Source organism: Micromys minutus, assembly GCF_963924665.1.
Source record: "Micromys minutus genome assembly, chromosome: 1".
In the NCBI taxonomy this organism is placed as follows: Eukaryota; Metazoa; Chordata; class Mammalia; order Rodentia; family Muridae; genus Micromys; species Micromys minutus.
In genome coordinates this window covers 92558376-92575000 of record NC_137969.1, presented here as the reverse complement: position 1 = coordinate 92575000, position 16625 = coordinate 92558376, and the positions used below count along the sequence as shown (strand labels likewise).

The 16625-nt window shown below is 42.2% G+C and overlaps 1 protein-coding gene across 1 annotated transcript in view; it reads right to left on the bottom strand.

Annotated features, from left to right (window-relative positions):
* FANCC (FA complementation group C) overlaps positions 1–16360 on the bottom strand; it is a gene marked incomplete at its 3' end in the record, with an annotated part of 100866 nt that extends 84506 nt beyond the window's left edge. The window contains 1 exon segment of the mRNA XM_080908588.1: positions 16241–16360.
* Positions 16361–16625: the final 265 nt, after the last annotated feature.

Below are 16625 nucleotides of genomic sequence, written 5' to 3'. Positions count from 1 at the left end.
AGGAAAAGAAAGAGGAGGAGAAGGAGAAATAAATTGTCTTCTTGCCTTTGTCACTAGTGACTTGACTCTTGAGGCTATTTCTGCTTCTCTCCATCTTTGTTTCCAACAGGAATTTGTCACTCAACAACAGAACCAAAAAAAGATGCCCGCACATTTGTAGGAAGCCATTTTATACTAGGAACTTAAAAGTGCTACCAGTGAAAAGGTGACAGATGGCCCTGCTCTCAGGCAGCCTCTGGCTAGTGAGTAAAATCAAGGCCTGTATGGCAACAGAACTTAACAGGCAGGGAAAGGGTGGGATAAAAGGAAATAGTGTGAGGCACCCACTGGCTCTAGACAGAAGAGAAGCCCAAGTTGTGCAAGGTGGACACAGGAGCAGAGCAAGTTAAGGAAAAACATAAGAAGACCAAAAAATAAATAAAACCCAAACCAGGATGCTAATCGAATTCCTTAGGATTTTTAAAATCTGTCTGGATCAATTTATCAATCTATCAATCTATCATAGGGACAATCTCTTACATATTGTGTAGAAGCATCACCAGTCAATAAAAAGCTGTTGGCCTATTGTCAAAAGGCAGGAAGTAGAAGGTAGGAGTTCCAGGAGAGAGAGAGGAATGCTGGGAGTCAGTGGCACCAGAGATTTGCAACCTGGACTCTGAGGTAGTCAGACATATGAAACTGAGGAGCGGTAACCTGCCATGTGGCAGATAGAACAGTTGAACAGGTTAAATAAGTTACAAGCTAGTCAGGGAACAAGTCTAGCAAAAGGCCACGGCATTTTAAATAAGCCTCCGGAATCATTATTCAGAAACTGGAGCCCACGAGGAAAAGCCTGATGTTAATACATATATACATGTGTGAGTGTGTGTGTTATATGTACATACTCACATATCAAAGAGGAAATTCACAAGGCACAGTGGACAACCAACAACTTGCAGGAGTCGGATCTCTCCTTCCCCAGTGTGGGTTGCAGAAACAGAACCCAATATCCAGCCTGGCAACATGCACCTTCACCCACTGCGCCGGCTCACCCACCCGGGAAGAATTAAGCCATATTTTAATCAAGGTTTCTCACACTTTGAGTAAGAACTGCTGAGAGCCCCATGAACAGGTTCAAGTTTTTTTTTCCTGTTAGTTAAATATCAGGAACATAAACTAGTAAAACCTTATGCTTATAACACTTGTAAGATTATAAACTAAAAAAAAAAAAACCTAGAAATTTAAAAGTACTGTCTCTACTAATGTAAACGCTCGAACAAAGTCCAAATGGCAATGTCTAAAATAAGTGAATTTCGACTGACAACAGAGATTTGACTCAGGTGATGTTGTGGTCGCTGACGCTCACTTCTGACCCTGACTCTAGGCGGCATGACACTGCCGGATGGTGGAGATGGCTGACTGGCTAGCCACTGTCTTCTTCAAAGCAACAGGGGAAAGGCAACCTCTAGGTGAGCTCAGATGCTATAAACACTTCCATCTCTGTTCTTTGGTAACATAGCCCTGCATTTCAAGCAGAGCCACTTGTGTGCCAACACAAGCAGCTAGAGGCAATGGAAGTCCAACACAGTGCCTGGTTAGGCAACGAGGTGTCTGGAGACTTTTTATTTCATTTTATCTTCAAAAGGGTAAAGAGTAAGTACAATCTTTCTAGACAACTTGAGTGTGTTAATAAGCCCCACTTAATCTTCCTTATCTTTGGGGGCCTGCAAGCCTCAGAAGGAGTTTATGTGACCTGTTCTGAGGGACACTGAACTCACACAGAAAAGCTTTCTTGTGGTTACATTTTAGTTCTGTATATAACCAAGTCTCTAACTGTTTCCTCTACACTCTCAGCCCATGACTTCCTGTTAAGACGGCACAAGAAATCCTCTTTGATGGGCTCTGTACTCCAAACACAGTAACCAGACGGGAAGCATCAAAGGGAAAACCCAAAATGTTGTGGTGAAACTAAAAATATATATAAACACTTACTGAAATGGAACCAGGACAGAAACATAACGATTCTCCATCAGGAGGAGGTTTGTGCCTCTGTGCTCTGAAACCCAAACCAGGCAACAGAACCGCAGACTAGGCCAGAGTTCAGGCAAGACCGGACCCAGCCTCTTGGTGCTGTGCAGGGTGGATCAAGTGCTCCAGGTCTCAGCTCCCTGGAGAAGACTGTGCTATGTACTGCAGCATCACCTGCTGAAGAGCCACCAAAAAAAAAAGTCAGCCTGTAGCTGAAAATGGTTGTGGAGGGATGGACTCCACATCATTCCAACCAGCTGCTTTCTCTTGTTTTTAAAACTGGAGTCTGTGTTTGCCCAAACGGACTGAGAATAAACAGTACCCCTCTCAACTCCTCCCATTGCCTGTAATCACCACAGTGGCAGCCATCTCAGGAAAGACTGCTAGACTTCTATTCACATTTTCCATGGCTAAGGACACAGCTGAGGCAGCAGAGCACAGCCAAATCTACCCTTTCCTCTCCAGCTTGCTTTTGGTCATGGTTTTACCATAGCAACAGTAACCGTAATATGACAAATCAGTACCAGGATCATGGGATATTGCTGTGACAGACCTGATCGGGTTGTTTATTGGACGATTATGGAAAACTTTGGAACATTAGGCTAGAAAAGCCAGTGAGTGTTCAAAGCTTAGTGAGCTGTTCTGGGGGAGCTTTGAAGATAAGACTATTCAGAGCAGGGCATGGGTCAGGGCCTGGAGAGATGGCTCAGGTGTTAGGAGCACTTCCAGAGGTCCTGAGTTAAATTCCCAGCAACCACATGGTGGCTCACAACCATCTGTAATGAGATCCGATATCCTTTTCTGTTATGTCTGAAGACAGCAACTATGTACTCATACACATAACATAAATAAATCTTTTTTAAAAAGAATATTCAGAGCAATACAGACAACGGAGGCCTGGGAAGTTCCAGAGGGGAGGTTAAAAGTCACTCAAAGACTTTTATCAGGAACACTGGTGCTTTAAGTTGATAACCTGTGGTTCTGGTTGTCTGGGGCTAAAGAATCAGCTATGATTAACAAAAAGACCAGAGCCAGGAAATTAAAACCTTTGTTTTACTGGAACAATTGATGCTGGTCAACTGGAGCTAAGGAATTAGTGGCAGATTTGTTATTGTAATTGTTGTTTATTTTTGTTTTATCTAAAAAGAGACATGGAGGGGAAATCTGGAAAGTGTCTCCTCAGAGCACACAGAAGCCATTTCAGAAGTGGTCAAGATTTGGTAATGTGTAAGAGCACCCAGTTGGTACTGGTTTTGAAGGGATGAAGGGGTCATTAGAGAACAACTGAGGCTTGGCACTGTGAGAAGACAGGACAGGCCACTGGAGACGGTGCAGCCTCGGTAGCAGTTGAAGTCCTGTGAAGGGATCATGGAGACAAGATGAGGTTTGGCCTGAGGAAGAAAACCCTGAAGAAAAGCACAATCCAATTACAGCAGAGACCCCAGCACTGTGGAAATGCCATCCCATGGGATGCCGTGGCCATCTTGTGTGGCCACCAAGGACAGCAGCAGTAGTGGCATGAAGTCTGCCAAAGCTTGGAAGACAAGTTGCGTGTGCTGCAGAGGATGGAGCCAGAGAAGTGGTTGAGGACAGAAGATTGTGAATGAATCCCAGTATTGGGCACTGATTTATTTTCACTTTTGAAGTTTGGTTTTGCTTTGTTCACACTGTGGCTGTGCCCTGGTTCTTCCCTCTTAGAGTAAGAAAGAATTTAATTTTCATTTTTACAGGAGCCCATGGTTGAGGGACTGAACTTTTAAAAACATACTTTGGATTTTTTAAAAGACTGGATATTTTAAAGAGACTGAACCTTTAATATGTTTGAATTTATAAAACTGGGGAATTTTTAAGTTATATTTTATATTATAATATTACATGCTATCTACAAGAATAAATGAAAAAGAAAAGGCTTAATTGAAAAGTGATGTTTGAGTATCAAGTTGACAAGGCGTTCAGTTGTGCTGGCAAGTTTTATGTCAACACAAATTAAAATCATCTGAGAGGAGGGAGCTTCAAATCAAGAAAATGGATTCATAAGATCAGGTTGTAGGTAATCCTGTAGGGCACTTTCATAATTAGTGATTGATGTGGGAGGGCCCAGCACATTGTGGGTGGAGCCACCTCAGGGCTGGAAGTCTTAGGTTCTGAAACAAGCCCTATGTGGCAAGCCAGTAAGCAGTGTAGCTACAAAGCAGCATTCTTCCTTGGCCTCTATATCAGCCCCTGTCCCCAGGTTCAGGCCCTGCTTGAGTTCTTCACTGCTTGTGATGAACTATATCATATGGAACTGTAAGCGAAATGGACGTTTCCCTCACAACTTACTTTTGGTTATGGTGTTTAATCACAGCAATAGTAACCCTAGGACATCAGCACCCAAATGGAAACTCATAACTGCCTATAACCACAGTTCCAGGGATCCAACACCTTCCGGCCTACATAGGTATTGCATGTAAGTGGGGCACATACATACTCAGGCAAACAAACATACATGTAACATAAGCAAGTCTTTTTAAAAATGAACTCAGCTAAGTAGTCACTCGTGGGAGTGCATCGACACAGTTTCAGTTTTCTGAGGGCAACTAGGAAAATATGCCAAAAGCTCTAAAATGTTATACTCTGTAAGAATTAATCCACTTCTTAAAATTCAATAAATGGAAATAACCAGAGATGAACACAGTGACTGACATAAAGAAATGTTTATTGCATACTTACAATCAGCAAATAATTAATGCATATAATACAGCCATATAAAATTAATTAATTAATTATTAATCAATGCTAGTATTCAGTGCTGCATCAAAAGCACTATATACCATTAAGAAGTGAATCCTGGATTCAATATCCACAAATCTATGAATGCATCTCATCATCATATTGAGAATGAAAGACAACAACTATGTGATATTGATGGATGTAGAAAAGGTAACTTACCAAATTCAGCATCTTTGCATAATGAAAACTGAACAGATTAGGTTGTGAGCTGGTGCTCAGAATGACTGAACACTGACACAATAAAGGCCAAGCTTGACAGGGTCACAGTGAGCATCACACCCAACACAGAGAGAAAAGCTTTCCTCTAAGGCCAGGGATAAGGCGAAGATTCCCAGTCTCAACATCTGTATTCAACAAGTTGAGGAGAGAAAGAACACAAAGGCACACACATCAGAGGAAGGAAAACAAAGGCACACAAGCCAGAAGAAGTAAAGATGCCTCTACTTGCAGATGGCACACCTCAGAGAAAATGGACTCCCAAAAACCTCTTCGAACAGAGAACTGATTCTGTAAAGCTTCAAGGTCTGAAGCCAACAGCCAAACCAGCAGTGTGTCTGCACATGAATAAGAACTAATTAAAAGAGCTTCTAAATTGTCATTTACAATAGCTGCAAAAATAATGCTTTAAAAGAATTTAACCTAGGATATGAAAGGTCTCTATAGTGAGCATGGTTCAGTGAGAGTGACAGAATTGAAGAAGGAGCACAATAACCCATGTTAGTCATAAATCAGAACACCATTAAAAAGTCCATTCTACCCAAGGCAGTCTGCAGTTTCAGCACAATTCTTTATCAAAATTTCGTGTACATTTTTCAAACAAACAGAAAAAATAAACAATCATAAAGTTCATGTGTTACCACAAAAGACTCCACAGAGCCAAACCAATATTTTGGTTTGTTTTTTCATACAGGGTCTCATGTAGTTCAGGATGACCTTGAACTCCTGCCTCTGCCTTCCAAGGGCTACTATTTTCTCAGGCTAGTAATACAAACATGGTCCTCTCCTGTTAGTCTCAGTACAGAAGAGAACAAGAGCCCCCAGTCAACCATACTATCATAGAGACAACTCGTATTCCAGTGTGCTGCTGTACTGTTTGATTATGCTGTCTCAGAAGGCATTAGACACACTGTATTGAGTACGTTTTCAACTTATGATCATATTTTCATTTTGTAATGACCTTACAGGACCATAATCCCAACACAAATTAAAACTGGCTGTACCTAAGTGCAAGTGGATCAAAGATCTCCACATTAAACCAGGTACACTGAAAGTATTAGAAAAAAAATTGGGAAAAACCTTAGAACACATAGGCACAGGGGAAATTTTCCTGAACAGAACACCAATGGCTTGTGCTCTAAGATCAAGATCAATAAATGAGATGTAATGAGATTGCAAAGTTTCTGTAAGGCTAAGGACACTGTCAAGAAAACAAAACGGCAGCCAACAGATTGGGAAAAGATCTTTACCAATCCCACATCTGATAGAGGTCTAATATCCAATATACACAAAGAACTCAAAAAGTTAGACTCCAGAGAATCAAACAATCCTATTAAAAAATGGGGTACAGAGCTAAACAAAGAATTCTCAACTGAGGAATATCGAATGGCTGAGAAGCATCTAAGGAAATGGTTGACATCCCTAGTCATCAGAAAAATGCAAATCAAAACAACTCTAAGATTTCACCTCATACCAGTAAAAATGGCTAAGATCAAAAACTCAGATGACAGCAGATGCTGGCGAGGATGCGGAGAAAGAGGAACACTCCTCCACTGTTGGTGGGGTTGTAAACTAGTACAACCACTCTGGAAATCAGTCTGGCGGTTCCTCAGAAAACTGGACATAGTACTTACTACTTGAAGACCCAGTTAATCCACTTCTGGGCATATTCCCCAGAGATGCTCCAACATACAATAAGGACACATGCTCCACCATGTTCACAGCAGCCTTATTTATAATAGCCAGAAGCTGGAAAGAACCCAGATGTCTATCAGTAGATGAATGGATACAAAAATTGTGGTATATTTACACAATGGAGTACTACTCAGCTATTAAAAACAATGACTTTATGACTTTATGAAATTCCTAGGAAAATGGATGTATCTAGAGAATATCATCTTGAGTGAGATAACCCAGTCACAAAAGAACAGACATAATATGTAGTCACTGATAATTGGATACTAGCCCCAGAAAGCTTTGAATACCCAAGAAACAACTCATAGACCATATGAAGTTCAAAAAAAGGAAGGCCAAAAAGTGAAAGCCTCGGCCCTTCTTAGGAAAAAAAAAGAAGTGTATAGCACCCTCTCAGAGTGGGGTACACCTAGACCTTAAATCATTAATAACTCAAGAGCTAAGAAGATAGCCTTGTGGCAAATTTTGGTATTTAAAAATCATTATGTTTAATCTATACACACCAAGAAAACTTGGATTATTTCCATGTTACATTTTGTTTTACATGTACTTTATACTTATGGTAACTAGTAAGATTTCAATGCATACTATCAAAGCTTTTTTAAAAAATCAAGTACTGACAAAAATATATTCATATAGTTTTATGCCAAAATGTCTTCAAAAATCTGTACATGTATCTCTGTGATTTTTTTTTTTAAATAAAGTTGTAAGGAAAAAAAACTGGCTGTACCTAAAACGTGAAATTCACAATATTTGACGTTTAGGTTGAACAAAATTTCAGAAGAGAATGACGTTAATGATGGTGCTTGGGTTCCTGATGAAGAAACCAGGGGAAACACTAACTGAAACTTACTTGGATAGAAAGATATCTTGAGATATGGTAAATGCAAGACAGTATGGAATCCAAATGAAAAAATCCAATTAAGCTGTGGCCTATGTGGATACACAGGTCAGAAAATAAACCTAATCAAGGTTCTGAAAAACACCGCCATAGCAAGGTAACTAAAGCCATGTGATGGGATAAGGTAACTAACTCAGAAATGTAAGCACACAACAAGGATGTAAGAGGGATGGAGGGTCTAACTGGTCTGTAGACATTTAAGTGAAGAAATAGGGGAGAGGTAGTTAGTTATGACAACAGTTGTGTAAGGAGCAAAGCCTTTCCCCAGAAAACTGGCCTGGTTCTACTGAGACACATTATCAGATCTGTGGAAGGCAACAGAGGTATGCCCACCCTTTCTGCTTTCTGCTGTAGCTTCCTGGTTTAGTCTGTCATAGTCAGGAAAGCTATTGTCATCCAAAATAAATACAGATCAGCAAAAACAGGCATGAATTTTCCTTCTGCTTTCCTCTTATTTAGCAGATTTGGCATGAATATTAATCATCTGAGCAGTCTAGCAACCCACAAACTAAAGTGCAGACTTAATGCACGTGAAAATCAGAACTTCAAATACTGTACAACTCAGTAATTATTTTGGGTTGAAGGTATTAAAAATACTAGTATGTGTGGTTCTACATAAGATTCTAAATTGCAGTCATGTTCCTAAAGTAGTTTTTTATTGTTGACAGGCAAAAATAAATAAATAAATAAAAATAAAAAAATTTAAAAAAAAATCAGCTTTAGTCCAGTGATATAGGCACATACTATCTTTCCTACCTGTAACTAACTGCACTTAAGGATCTTCCTATACAAGTGGGCAGAATTGAGGCCAATGAGTAGCTTCTGAAAATTGACTAGAATCCCTAAAATTTGTAGTGAACAATAATAAAACTTGAGATTTTTTCATTTTAACTAGGAATTTTTTCCAAAGAGAGAACACTGTTTTAAGAAATTCCATGTAACCCATGCCTGACAGGTAGCAGCTAACATATAGCACTCCCATACTTACAAGCACCCTTTAGTAAAAGCTAACCAAGCTGAGACACTGCCAGCATCTAACTGCCTTCCAGGACCCCGTCTTAACCTTTCTTCATATCAAAGTGCACGTAGGATGTAAACACAATGCCCCTCTCCCGTCTGCCCATGAGCACTCCAGGCTGCCTTGCTGCTCCCTTTATCTTGCACCTTCTCCAGGGACTGGTCCTCCTACTCACTCACAAACTCCATCATCTGCCACATGAAATCTTTACTATCAAACTCCAGGGAACTTCTACTCTCTAAAAGGAATGATAAAGGAAATTGGCTCTTTATCATCTCATTCTAGATAAGATAATCAGACAGTAGCATAGTTATGCCCCCTCCCTTCACCCTTCTAATCCCCTTCTACTAAAAATCTCAATCACAAGAAAGGAAAACCTGTTAATGTTAAGAAAATGGAAGAGACTAGAGAAACAGAAATGGGGAGGAGAAAGTAAGAATGATTAAAGGATGATTAAAATGAGAAAAAATCTCAACACTCCTAATGGAATACAATATACAATAACAAGAGAGTAAGAAATAGGAGGAGAAGGAGGAGGAAGAAGAAGAAGAAGAGGAAGGAGGAGGAGAAAACCGCAGCAACGGCTACAGCTAGAGCTGATCCTTAAACAATAGCTTACAAGATAAGCAACAACTTCAAAACTCCATCCCAGAGATATGTGGCTAAGCCACCCTGGCACACTTGTAACATGAGCACCATGCTGACTTGGGGCAAGGACCACCATTATTTACACTCCGCCAAGAGACACATCTGGAAAAGGAGCTGGAGAGTCAGTGGCAAAGACATCAGAGCAGAAGGCTAAGGTGTATGTAAATACACCTGATACTGAGGTTAAAATCAATGACATAAGATGGAGGGAACAAAGGTACCAGGGAAGCCTTGCTGCACTAGGGAAAGCTCACTTCTGGAGACACCGATGGGAATTCCACCAAGCTGAAGACTGTTCTACTCTGACAGCTATTCCTTATACTATGGGGGCTGGGGGGTGTAAAGTGATGGACAGTGGTTAAAGTGGCATAACAGAAACATTAAAACACACACACACAGTCACATTTATAGCAACAAAGTAATTAGTACACAAAAGACTGTTTCTGGTCAACTTGAAAAGATGTTTATCCTAAGTTCTTATACCAATAGGGAAGCTACCAGTGAGATGTGTATAACTCATGATAATGTTCCTGTGAAAGCCAGTATCTGTACAAACACCAAGTGCCTTTAAAGGAGTCTAACCTTTAATTGATCAGCATTAAAGGTGGTTTTATATTTAAGTTTTCTGGGGCTGGAGAGATGAGGCTGCTCTTCAAGACTACAGTTCTTTTCTTAGCACTATAACTCCAGGGGACCCCACACCTCTGACTATAGGCCCTACACTCATGTGCACATATACATATACAAATATACAGCCCTACAAATAATTTAAAATAATAGAAAAATTTTTAAGTTTCCTACACTTTTCAATTTAATTAAAATAACAGTCCTTTTCAAGGGGCTAGGAGTGAAGATCTTCCAAGTCACGGAGTCTTTATCTTACATTCATTGAGTTGTAAACACTTCTTTTAAAGTAATGCACAGCTTTGGGAACTGCTCCCAGAGTGTGAAGAATGGACCATTTGCCAAGCCCAACCATATTGCTGTAGAAAAGTCCACGTTTTATAGACCAATAGAAAGGTTGGAACCTGGTTCTGTGACAAGAAAACCTGGACATTTTGGTGCCAGTTTCATGTGTCTTCAGGTGGGAGCAGCATCCACCCCAAAGGGTCATTTTGGCAGTTCTTGGGACACACCCAGCTATGCAGACAGACCTGAAAGTGGGGCTTGGGGTAGACAGAGACCCTTTAGACAATGTCACCTGGTGAAATACCCTATTCCAAACAATGCCCTGTTTGCTACTTTCACTGAGCTCCTGTTAGCCTCTTACTCCTCAGCCCAGTGTCCCTCACTACAGCCCCCTCCGGCAGCATCTGCCTTTCCTCTTCTGCAGAGTGCAGTTCAGTCCTCGTGGTACAAAACCCAGAACAGAGGTCAAGGGAAGAATGCATGCAAGTAAGTTCTTTGTTCTAACACATCAAGAGTTCGTGGGTCCAGAAGCAGCTCTTAAGGGCAACAGTGCCTAAGCAGGTGGAGAAGGGGCACAGAAGCCAGACTGCCAGACACTCAGAATGAGAATGCACAGCACAGAGTAGGTGCCACTGAATATAATTAACTGTAACTGCCTTCCTAAAAGCTTCTCCAATCACAGTCACACCGCAGCAGGGCTGGGGTGAGCGGATAGGCAGAGCATCAAGCTAAGAAGTGGAGGTGGGGACACAATCCAGTCCTTGTCATAGCCCTCTCCTCTTCCCTGACTGCTTTCAGGTCATCCGCCCCCGACAGCCTAGACTAGAGGCTGGGTTTCCTGCCAGCTCTCACCATGACAGTCTACATCTGAGTAGGAAACCCCTTGAGATCAGCTGAGGTTAAATGTATCTTGAATCTTAAAAGCAGTTGCTTCCCTCTTAAACAGTGTGGAGGAATCATACCCTAGGACAGAAAGCAGTTCTTTAAGGGTGCTGCTTGTGAGACTGGCCCTGAAGCTACTGGGACTTTCAATTCTGAAAGGGTTCCTAGCACCATAGCTACTGAGAAAGATAGGCCTAAACTATCTGCACATACATGATATATGCAAAGAACCTGATTCCCAGGGTGGAACATGTATGTCAAGACGCTTAGTAAAGAAAACTTCCCACAAAGCAAAGCTTGCCACAGGAGTGCTAGTGAATGTGCCAGAGAGGGCTCCAGGAAGCCTGTGCTTCCTACAAATATCACACCTCTGTTCTCTTCCTCAGCTGACTTTCTCAGTGCCCTTTTCTTAGTAGTCACAGCCATATGCTGAGTCATCTGCGACTCTTCCTATTAACCATCTGGACTAAGAACAGTCGGAAACAAATCAACTTATCACTTTGTTTACTGATATTACTAAGTATCTATCCCTTCCCTAAAAGAACTCCCAATTCCAACTTGGAAGCAACTTGGATGGTTCTCTCCTTCCATCATGTGGGTCATCCTGGAAATCAAACTCATATCGCTGGACTTGGTGACAATTATCATTAGCCTGCTAAGCCAGCCCCTATTGTGGAAATTCATCTTTCCAGGCTCCTCTAGAACCTGTAATTCTTCCTACCAGGCCTCAATCTGGTCAACTTCCTAAAATTATCAGACCCACTTGACCAAGGCTATCAACCCAGTCAGGGCTTCTGCAACCAGAGGGGATGGTCTCCTACATACAAGGAATGTTTTAAACATTAAAAAAAAAAATCTTTGTTTCTTCCTAATTAAAAGAAAAAGAAACCATATTCCCAGAAGTATCTTCATGTTTTTTGTAGGGAAGCATGAGATACTACCTTGACCTGCCTCATGGTTTCTCTCTTCCAAGCATCATCACCTGCTAGTGGTACAATGTTTCCATATCATGGGCCACCATCCTCCCTCTCCTAACACTCTATCCTAGCCCAGTCAACTGTTCTAAGCCCTACAGTCTCTCCTGTAGAGCCTGTAAGGTGTAGAAGTCAACCCAAGACACTACATTCTTGACACTTGTGCTGAAAAGGATCTGGACTGATCATTGCAAAGGCTGAATGGGAACCAAAGGCTCCTGGCCCCACTCAATGAAGACAGGATTGCTGCATAGGATGCATCAGGGCAGTCAATGCTGCAAAAAATGAGTGGCTGAAATTTTCCCATAGAGAAAAATCTAAATCAAGATGATTTATTGCACAAATTCTATCAAACCTTTTCAAAAGGCTTGTCCTAATGTCAGCCATTTCTGTACCAGATCTAGCACTTGTCAAAAGACAACCAAGGCAGCAAACAGTTAATGCCTCAGTGAGGAAGAAAGGTCTCACCTCCAATACCTCCAATATATATATATATATATAAACCCACTGAAAGTAAACAACATCAGCAAGGTTCCAGGACACAAAATCAACATACAAGATTAACTAATCTTTGGGGGCTGGAGAGACGGCTCAGCGGTTAAGAGCACTGGCTAATCTTCCAGAGGTTCTGAGCTGCTCAATTCCCAGCAACTACATGGTGGCTCACAACCATCTGTAATGGGATCTGGTGTGTCTGAAGACATACCTACAGTGTACTCATATTAATAAAAATTAATAAAATTAATTAAAAAATTAAAAAATACTCTTAACTTTAAAAGAAGATTAGAATTTTTAAAGCAATTATGTTTGTAAGAGCTTAAAAAGTGTGTAAAAAGAAAACCCTGCAAAACATGAGGACACACCTATAATTCTGGCACTTAGGAGATAGGCAGAAGAAGGAGTGGAAGGCATCATCGCTACACAGTAAGTATGAGCCTAGCTTAGGACACATGTGACCCTGTCTCAAAAATATTAATATAAATGTGACCAAAAGGGCAAATTTCATATACTAAAACTTGCTAAGAACACTGAAAAATAATTCTAAAGAAATGATACGGTAGTGAACAATCATGTTGAGATTACAATTCTCCCAGAGAGATCTGCAAGTCTGTTTAACACATGCCTGTCAAAAGCCACAGTGCTTTAGGAAACACAGCCAATGTATAAGGCATATATAAATGTAAGAAGCCACTGTGGTAGGTGTCACCGCAAACAAGTGACCAGGATGAGTTAAGACCTCACACACTGATGCTGGGAGGATGAATGGTCACATGACAATTTACTACATAGCCCTGCAGAAATATCAAACAACTATCATTCTTAATAACTAAAATAAACTCAGCCTAAATGTCCATCATCTGGAAATCCAAACATGGCTCTACTGATAAATGCTACTACATGAGTGAATCTCAAAATCATCACGTTAGGAGAAAGAAGCCAGACACAGTACCTATTTCACATTATATGAATGTGAAATGTCTAGAAAAGGCTACTCTATAGAATAAGAAAACAAGCCAGTGTTGTCTGAGACTGAGCAGAGCCAGGACTGGCTGCAGATTTGTGAGTCTAAAACCTTAAAGTAATGCAAATAATCCTGAATCTGAGCTGTGGTCCTCACTGAACAATTCCAAATTCATCTCGCAGCTTATAAATGGTGTATGTGGCTCTTCAATGACAATTTCCAAAAGCTAAGTGTGGTGGTACATGCCAAAAAGCCTAGCTCCCAAGACACAGGCCTGACCAATGAATTTAAAGCCAGCCTGACATATATAGAAAGACCTGTCTCAAAAGAAGAGTGATTTATACAAGAAGTCTTTCTTGTAACAACAGAAAGGCTCAAAAAGGCACAGTCAAGGCCTGTTATAGACTCCTCAAGCTGAGGAACAAAAACTTGTATTCCAAAAGGAATGGATGATTTAAGAGTTGGGCCTAAATAAAAGAAATTTACATATTTAGTTACTGTAGGATCATGAGACCCTCACACCTAAGTCTATCTTGTTCACTGTCTCTCTGTGTTACCTTTCTTCTTGCACATGTTCCTGACAGTATATCATCTATCACAGTTTGATACATGTAACCTGGAGACCCTAACCAAAGCCATACAAATGCTTTGAATTCTTGACTATCTAGAGTTATGAACTATATAAACTCTTCTTTAAAGTACCCTACCTCAGGCACTTTGTTTTAGCAACAGAAATCTAATACACTCCTGAAATTATTTCAAGATAACTAACAGAAACAAGAAAAGCCTAACAGAGATGCTCAGATAATTTTGCAAAGTCTCTTTCCAGCTAAGTCCAAACAACAATAATAATGCTGTTTGATATTTAGCAAAAGACTCAAACCAGGAATGCCTTCACTTCCAGAACTTGGGAAGCAGAAGCAGGTAGGTCTCTGTGAGTTCAAGACTAGCCTGGTCTACATAGTGAGTTCCAGGACAGAGCAACATAATGAAACATTGGAAGTGATGGGGCAGCACAAAATTCACGCACTGTATTGTTACCTGAATCTGTGAGTCATTGTACTCTCTTTTCCAATATTAGATTTTTAGTAAATCACTGAAAATTAATTCATTTATATCTCCTAAGAGAAGTCTTTCATATTAAAAAGTTAGCTAATCAGAAACCATAAGCAACACCAGGGAATATGCATAAACTACACTAAGATTCTTAAGGAGCATTTCAGGATAAATTCTTGCTGATCTGAGGCTCTGCCACTCCTATGATGGTTTTATCACTAGTATGAGATTCCTTAGGGCCTCTCTGTGGCACAGAAAATTCAACCAGCTTCCTACTGGCCAGGCTGGCCTCCCTGAAGTTGATTTTATAAACACAAGATTTGTGTAATTGCTGCTGGAACTATTTGCCGAAATATGGAAGCAGTTAAGAACCCTGTTCATTTAAAATATGCATACCGCTTCACACACTTCACATGGGCAACAACATACCCACCATGGCCTCCCACACAAAGTCACACTGAACAGGGCTGGGGAGCTAGCTCAGTTGATAAGTGCTTGCCCCACAAGGATGAAAACATGATTTCTATCCCCACAATACACATCTATTGTTTTCTCTCTCTCTCTCTCTCTCTCTCCCATCTCTCTCTGTGTGTGTGAGTGTGTGTGTTTTAAATGTGTAGCCCAAACTTGTGAGCTCAGCAATGGAGAGGTAGAGAAAGGCGTAAAGAAAGGCTTGCAAAGTCAGGTGAACTCTAGGCCAAACTTGATGGGTGTGAGAAGAGGAGGAAAGGAGAAGCACCCGACACAGCCTCTAGCCTCTCTCCCTCTCTCTCCCTCTCTCTCCCTCTCTCTCTCTCTCTCTCACACACACACACTCACACACACACACACCAGCCAGTTGTTCCGTTTGTGAGCGTTAAATCTGATATTTGGAACCACCCTAAAGGTGAGGGCCATCCACAAACAGGTATCTCACATCAATCAACACTCGCTTAAATTAACTGAGGAATTGGATTCTTTGAATCATCTCAGACTAGAGGAAATGTCCAGGCACACAGAGGTCTTGAACATCCTTGGCCTGTTCCAAGATTGTCGTCCAGCATTCCCTCCAAGCCCAAGCACCCAAAAATTGCTCTAACAAGGCAGCAAGCACATTGTGCCTTTAAACTTTCTCGGGCCTTGAATGGGCCACTGGGCCTGTCACTCAAGCAGCTGTGGGAGGGCGTTCTTGAGACCCTGGCCCGAGCTGCTCTTAATAGATGATGAGCAATAAACTTCACCTTTGCCCCAGACCTTTGAAAAGTACCTGAGGCTACGCTGAAACCAGAAGAACAGGATTTGCTTAAAACAATAAAAATAAATGGGAACGAATGGTAAGGGACAGACTCCTGTACCCTCACCCCGAGGCATGCTCACTAGCATTCCCCTTAAGCCTTAGACCCCAGTCCCTCATGGCCCGCCCCGGCCTGCCCGGCTCCTCTCGAATGGCTCCGCCCCTCTCTAGCTCCTCACCCTTGAGGAGCAGCCCCTTCAAGACGACCCTGACCCCGCCGAGATCAGTTTCCGTACGGTCACGCCCATCGCCGAGCCGCCCCTGCCGAGCCCGGTTCAACTCCCGATTAGCCACGCCCCTCAGGGTCAGCCTCACCGCCCACCTGGCTCTAGCCCCGCCTCTCTCCAGGCCCCGCCTCCTGTCGGGCTTAGCCCCACCTCCTACCCTGCCCTCCCACGGCTCGCACCCGCCCAGCATGGCTTCTCACCTTCCGTCTTCTAACCCAACGCGCCGCGGGAGGGCTGCTTGCCCACGTTGAGACTCAGCACGCTCTCGCGAGTCTTCTCTGCCCTAGCAGGAAGTGGCGGTCTTCCCGGGTGGTCCTCACCCAGAGCTGCCTCAGCAGACTGGGCCGCAGCGGGGCCACCGCCCGGCTTCTGCGGCTTGAAAGCTTGGCACGGCTTCACGGAACTTTTTGTTTTGTTTTGACGAGTTTGGAATTTTCCCGCGGTCGCAAGGGGGTGGTGCTGCGCGCGCGCACGCACGCAGGCGCAGTGCACTCTGGGGCCCGAGCGCGCTCCCGCGGCATGATGGGACGATCATTTGGATCTCCTGGAGGAAGTGGGCGACTGCGGGTCGTGGCTACCGCGCTA